Genomic DNA, 7,266 nt, shown 5'->3' with positions numbered 1-7,266 from the left:
GGTCGAGACCCACAGGTTGAGAACCACTGCTCTAAAGATTTACAGTCTCAGAAATCCTGTCTGGGGTCCCTATGCGTCAGAAGCAATTAAACTTTTTTTTTTAATGAGGGTGTCTGGGAGCCGTGGTGGCGCAGTGGGGATGTGTCAGGCTGCTAACAGAGTTGCTGATGATTCGAACCCACCCGCCTCAGAAGTCCTGTGGAGCAGCTGCACTCAGATGGCTGAGTTGGAATCAACTTGCTGATGGTGGGTTTGGGTTAGGGTGTCAATTCCCTCATACCTTCCCTTATTTTGAAAAGTTCTTATGTCATTTTTCAAGATGATGAGGCTGTATGCTCCTAGAAAGGTTTGCGGTCTCAGAAACCCTCTATTGGGTTGTTGTGAATCAGAAATGACTGGGTTTGGCTTTTGGGTTTTCTGTGCAGAAAGATGTTCACCAGGCAGGCCAATATCCTTAGAAAGGCTTGCCTACAAGGTTGGTCCTTGGCTGGCGTCTGGGAATCTGGTGCAAGCTCTGTTCCTTTCATTGCATAACTGAGGGTGCTTCACTGTGCCTGGATTGTATTAGGAGCCCTGATGGCATAGTGATTAGGCATCCTCAAGGTCAACAGTTCAAAATCACCAGCTGTTTGGAGGGAGAAGATGATGGAAATTCACAGGGGCAGTCTACCCTGTCTTAAAGGGTTGCTATGAGTCAACATCGACTCCATGGCAGTGAATGAGTGAGAATTTTTCCTTTCACCCAAACAACTAACAAGTGCATTTCTAGAAATGACTAGAGGTGCTTACAGAGTAAAGGAATGGCTGGTCCCCACTTAGGATAAAGTGGGGGAACTAAGTGTTTGCTCATTCCTTCTCCTCCTTCAGAGAGAGGTTACAGAATTTACTGATCTTGCTTAATCCGGAGAGATTTTACCTTCAGGACCAGCCCTGCCCTCTCAGCCCCAGACAATGACAGCCCTGGCTGCCCTGAGGTGCTTCCAGTGGCATGAATGACCTAAGTTCTCTATCTGCTGGCCCTTCGTGCTGGTGGCTCCATTTACCTGCGCTAATCCCTGGCAGTGGAACCAGCTCCCTCCCACTTCCCTCCTCAGTGACTCAGACCATTTGCTTTCCTTGATCAATTCACGCCATCATCCACAGATTGTTTCTTGGTCACCTGTTGAGGGTGGGTCTCTGTTAGGCACAGGTGTGGACGAAATGGCCATGTTGTGCTGCTCACTTGAGAACAAGTGAGCAGATCTCTGTAAGCACCTGCTCCGCTCTGCTCCTCTCTGGTATCCTAGGTCTGGTGAGCAGGCTTCTGCCATGTTCAGATAACCAACCTCACCCCCTGCAGGCCCCTGCCCTCTGCTCTGTGTCTTAGCTTTGAGCTTTTCCTGCTAAATGGTCCCTAAGACATGGGCTTAGACCCTACTCCTGAGAAGCCCATTCAGCCCTTCTCCTTCTTGAAGACCCCGACTCACCCACCTGCAGCCTGTTCCCAGACTCCCTCTCTCCAGATTCTCTCTGCCTCCTGGCTGTGCTCTTGCCTCCTGGATATCCCAGAATGGAGTGAGCTCCCCCTGCCTCGCATCCTTCCTAGCTGTGCCTGTTAGTGCTTCTCTTCCCCCGCACCCAACCCCCCCACCCCCCGAAAGCAAAAGAATGTTTTCTTGCTTTGTGTTTAGCCTATTTCAGAGCAATGAGGCCCCCCAGCGACACTGACAGACCTGAGCAAAGCTGACAATATCATTTACCCTTTTTAGCCCTGGTGGCACAGTCTTATGAGTTGGGCTTCGATCCTCAGTGTCTGCAGTTTAAAACCACCAGACACTCCTCAGGAGAAAGATGGGGCTTTCTACTCTCGTAAGTTACAGTCTTGGATAGCCACAAGGGCAGTTCTCCCTGCCCTCTATGGTCGAATAAATATGTTGAGAGGATTCAACCCTGACGCATACCTTTCCTGATTTTAGAGCATGTTATGCCCTGTTATGCCCTGTTATTGGTTCTTTTGTTTGCTTGCATCCTGTTTGTGTTTTGCATGATTTTCTGTATATGAAATCCAGCATAGGTACATCTATAGAGGCAGTAACTGGATTGATAATTATGTAGGGACATGGCAGGGGAAGGTGCAGGGATATGGGGAGCTAACAACAAGGAGTACGAGAAGAAAATATTCTGAAATTGATTGTGGTGATGATTGCACAAATCTTCTTGATTCGGCTGACTGATTAAATCGTTGATATGTGAAGAATATGCCAATAAAACTATTTTAAAAACAAAACAAAACGATTTTCTGCCTCGGAAACCCACTCACACTCTCAGTGAAAGGCTTGCCCATCAAGTCCCCCCAGCTCGCTGCAGAAGTAAAGCCTGGTGAGCTGCTTCTGAGAAAACAAACAAACAAAGAAGAAACAGCCATTTTTCAATTCTACTCTGACACACAGGGTCGCCAAACGCAGGCTACTGGCTGGATATTAAAACACAGATCCATAGTTTCAAAGTAGGAAAACATTCCCCCAGAGAAAACGAGACGGCCTACTCAATCTAGATGACTGGGCAGGAAAATGCAGTGAGAACCAGCCATCAGAGTGGTGGTAGGTAAAGCATTTAGATTGAAATAGGTAGGGAGTTGAAATAAAGAAAACTATAATAACAGCATTATGAGCTGGGTTATGATACCATTTTTAAAAGAGAGAGAATACCTTTTGTGATCTGAAACCTCTGGGAATAATCTTTCTGAAGAAACAAAATGCCCTGAGAACTAAAGATTAAGTATTAGTGGTATTTCGTTGTTGTTAACACTTTTAATTCAGTCCTTAAATGTTCTGCCCTGAGCAGAGTTAGCATTTTTAAGTGACTCAGAGCTAGCATTCTACACAAAGGTGAATTGATGGCCTCCTAGCAGCCTCTTCACTCACTGAGCCCCGCTTCGTGCCTGGTGGGCTGTCACACAACAGGCAGACACATCCATTCCTGGCCCGTCTGTCTCATGAACAGCCTTCCAGGCATCATAGAGCTGAACTCTATGATCAGGAGGTCCCAGTCTCCAGACCAGCTCTGCCTGTGTTTAACTACATGGCCCATGATACCTGAATATTTCATATCTCTGTGTTTGTCTTCTGTAAAATGGTGATAAAGTGCCAAATGATGTTTAGATGCAGAACCATGGGATTTCACTAAAACAAACAAACAAAACCCTCTAAATTCACTTCCATCAACTTGATGCTGACTCATATGGATCCTATGGGACTGGGTAGAATTGCCCCTGTGGGTTTCCGAGACTATAACTCTTTATGGGAATAGAAAAGCCTCATCTTTCTCCTGTGGAGCTATTTCAAACTGCTGACCTTGTGGTTAGCAGCCCAACTTGTAAGCACTATGCCACCAGGACTCCTCACTGGGATCTAAAAACTATGAAGACAAGAACAAGGTACCTTCCTTTAGCCTCAGTTTTTCTCATGCCTGAAAGGACCACTTGACTGAGTAGATTTTTCTGCATTGTCTTCTCAGGGAATAAAATCTGATGCAAAGACTCCCATCTAAAGCTATGAAAGAGTAACAGTGCCTAGATTTATCTTTCAGCCATCAAGCAACTGGGAAACAAAAGGACAGTCCATAAACTAACTGGTAACAGGCCCACAGACTGGACTGGGTCCCTTGGAGAAAGAAAATGCAGCAAGCCCTCCGCTGTCCTGGTTTTCTGACAAAAGACACATCTTGATTGTAGGGTCTCTGTAGTGTATCCTGCGCACTGGGTACAGATGATTGGGACCAGCCCTGCCTGCAAGGAGCTCATGGTTTGGGAAAAACGAACAAAGAGAAGATGTGATGGAGGAAGGTCACTCTATTTATTTCTTAGGAGGAAACCTAAAACATTAGGCTTTTGTTCGCCTCTCATTGTCAGTGTCTCAGGCTGGGTCCTCTGTAGAAGTGAACTAGAGGGTGGTGGTGGTGGTGGTGTGTGTGTGTTAGTAGTAGTAGTAGTGGGGCAGCAAAAAAGGGAAGGCCTCAACAGGATGGATTGACACAGTGGCTGCAACCCTGGGTTCAAGCATAGGAACAATTGTGAGGATGGCAGAACTGGGCAGTGTTTCGTTTTATTGTGCATAGGGTTGCTATGGGTTGGATCCGACACACACACGTGAATTGAGCAAATGGCTCCCATGTTGTAGAGGTGGATAGGTTCTAAGTACTACAGCAGTGGCCTCATGGTGCTTTTAGAAAGCAGCTCTCACGCCCCAGCTGGCCTTTGGGTCCCTGCCTGCACTTACTTCCTAGTCCCTGCTCGCTCTTCCCCACTGTGCTGCCTCTGCTTCTACCACAGTGGTGGGGGTGGCCTCCTCCACCCTGCCTAAAACAGTCTTTCCCGATTGGGCTTGGCCAGTTCCTTCTGTTTCTGATCTCAGCTACAGGCACTTTTTTAGAGCAGTCTCTCAGGTCTTCCCCATCACATAGAGCTTTCCTATCTCTGCTCTTGGTCTGGTCTGGGTGGTCTAGGGGCTTCTTCCAGCTTGCACATTTCACAAGGGTCTGCTCAGTGTAAGCCATGTACAATACCAGGAAATGGGACTTCAAAAAGCTCAGGGGGAAATTCTATGATCCTTTTTCCTGTTTATTAGGAATTAGGTGGAGGCCTGTATTTCAAGTCATCATTGTTGTGTTCAGCTACTTAAAACAACTTACCAAACCTCCCCCTCCCCTTCTTTAATTCTCTTTCTCCACCAACTTTTTGAAGTCCTCTTCAAAGAGGATCCCTGGTGGCATAGTGGTTATTTAGCTGCTAACTTCAAGGTCAACAGTTCAAATCTACCAACCACTCCAAGGGAGAAAGATAGGACTTTCTACTCCTGTAATGAGTCACAGTCTTGGAAACTCACAGGAGCAGTTCTAACCTGTCCTTTGGTTCTCAATCTTCCTAATGCCGCGACCCTCTCATGCAGTTCCTCATGTTGTGGTGGCCTCCCCAACCATAAAATCATTTTCGTTGCTACTTCATAACTGTAATTTTGTTACTATTATGAATCGGGGGAACCGCTGTGAAAGGGTCATTCAAGGGGGTCATGACCCACAGATTGAGAACTGCTGCTTTATAGGGTTGTTATGAGTCAGTATTGAGTTTGATTCTTGAGTTTTTGTAGTGTTGGGATACATTAAAGACATAAAACCCATGGCCATTGAGAATTAAATCTATGTAGATGCATAATGACCCTATATAGGTCTTCTGAGACTGTCCATCTTTATAGGAATAGACAGCCTCGTCTTTCTCCCTCAGAGTGGCTGGCCTTTCCGTAGGTAGCCCAATGCTTACTCCATAGCGCCCCCAGAGCTTCCTTTATAGCCACTTGAAGGATGTTATTGATGAGCCAAAGCCCAAATCTGCTACCGTCAAGTCCATCCTAACTGATAATGACCATGTAGGGCAAAGTAGACGTGCTCCCTGGGTTTTGGAAGTTGTCAGTTTTTACCGGAGCAGACTACCTTGCCTTTCTCCCCAAAGCAGTTGGTGAGGTCAGGCAGCCTGCCTTCTGAGCAGCAGCCCAGTGCTGAACCCACAGCACCCAAAAGCAACAGCATGAAAATGTTTCTGAAGTGTCAGTAAGTGGTCCTGACCCTCCCGCGTAGACTGCCTGTGATCAACAGGGCGTGGTCTTGTCCACACCTCAAACCAGCCTGCTAGAGGGCTGAGATTCCATATCAAAGTCCGTGTATGTGTCATGTGACCAGACATGGTCGATATTCAGCTTATTCACACCCAACAGAAATCCACGACAGGCCCTCGAAGAAGCACACTGCTAACCAAAGCACTTGGAATTTTAAGTGTGATGGTGTTGGCACGTGGAGCTGTGAATGAGTTGTCTTGCTCCCTGCAGCTGAGTCTTCCCTACATGTGATGAGGACTTTGTGCCCATCTTTGGTTTGTTGTTGTTATTTAAAATATATTTTAATGAAAACACCTTTCCATCATCTGTATTTCCCCCCCCCCCATTTTATTGGGGACTCTTACAACTCTTGTTACAAACCATACATCAATTGTATCCAACATATTCATACATGTATTCTATCGTTCTTTTTGTTTTTTGTTTTCATTTAGTTTATTCTTTTTTTTTTTTATCGTTTTACTGGGGGCTCGTACCATTCATCACAATCCATCGTGTCAAGCATGTTTGTACATTTGTTTCCCTCATCATTCTCAAAACATTTGCTTTCTATTTGAGCCCTTGCTATCTGCTCCTCATTTTTCCCCTCCCTCCCTGCTCCCCCTTTCCCCATGAACCCTTGATAATTTATAATTTATTATAAATTATAAATTTATAATTTATAAATTATTTTTATTTTGTCATATATTACACTGTCTGAAGTCTCCCTTCACCCACTTCTCCGCTGGCCATCCCCCAGGGAGGAGGTTATATGTAGATCCTTGTAATCTGTTCCCCCTTTCTCCCTCACCTGCCCTCCACCCTCCCGTATTCTATCATTCTCTTCTAGACATTTACTTTCCATTGAGCCCTTGGGATCAGCTAGTCCTTTTTTCCCTCCCCGCCCCCTCCCTACATCCCTACATCATCTTTAAATAAAAATGATTTACATTTCTAAAATCTGAGGCTGCTCAGGCATTAGCAATTAATTCCTTCCTGCTCCATGGGTTTTAGATTCCACCGCACCATTCATTCCCCGGTGCTCTGGAGGCACATGCCAGACATGTCCTCCTCCTCTGTCAAAAGTCCACGTGGCAACTTCAGTGGCTGGATCCTTATCAAATGTTTCAGCATTTTCAGTTTTGCATTCACTGAACTTGAGGAGTATGTGCCTTTTCTAATCCAAGCATCTTTATTATATCTATTTCCCATTATGGCCTTCTTTTTGTCCTTTTTATCCTGGTAACAATATGCAGTTTATGAGGGTTTTGTGGATCTCCTCCATATTTTTCATGATCTGCTCATGAAGGCTGAGACACCTTTTTTTTGTGCGTGTGTTTTGTACATTTATTTTAAAGCTGAAACACTTTATCTGGAATTCTTGATCTGGTAAATTTGTGGCGAATCCACTCCGTGCAAATAAGAGATTCCACACCTTTTGTCACAGGCTGTAGATTGCCCAGGGGTCTCTGAATGAGTGCAAAATCCTGGCCATTGGGTTTGGTGATTCCTCTCTCAAGGCAATGTACCTTTGGATGGAGAAATCAAGGAGCTCAACTTTGTGTCCGTCTTGATGAATTTCTCAGTCCACTGGCCTGACTATTTCCCTTGGGATCCGACACACACACGTGAATTGAGCAAATGG

The 7,266-nt window shown here is 45.5% G+C and overlaps 1 protein-coding gene and 1 pseudogene across 1 annotated transcript in view; one reads left to right on the top strand and one right to left on the bottom strand.

The window, feature by feature from the left end:
* PI4KA (phosphatidylinositol 4-kinase alpha) overlaps positions 1-7,266 on the top strand; it is a 119,041-nt gene that overhangs the window by 4,901 nt on the left and 106,874 nt on the right. The window lies entirely within an intron of this gene.
* Positions 6,600-7,266, bottom strand: part of LOC105979837 — an 8,404-nt pseudogene continuing 7,737 nt past the window's right edge.

The sequence above is a fragment of the Echinops telfairi genome, unplaced genomic scaffold (assembly GCF_000313985.2).
Source record: "Echinops telfairi isolate 266 unplaced genomic scaffold, ASM31398v2 ScPeMD7_29;HRSCAF=101, whole genome shotgun sequence".
Taxonomy (NCBI): Eukaryota; Metazoa; Chordata; class Mammalia; order Afrosoricida; family Tenrecidae; genus Echinops; species Echinops telfairi.
This window is presented reverse-complemented; position numbering and strand designations above follow the sequence as displayed.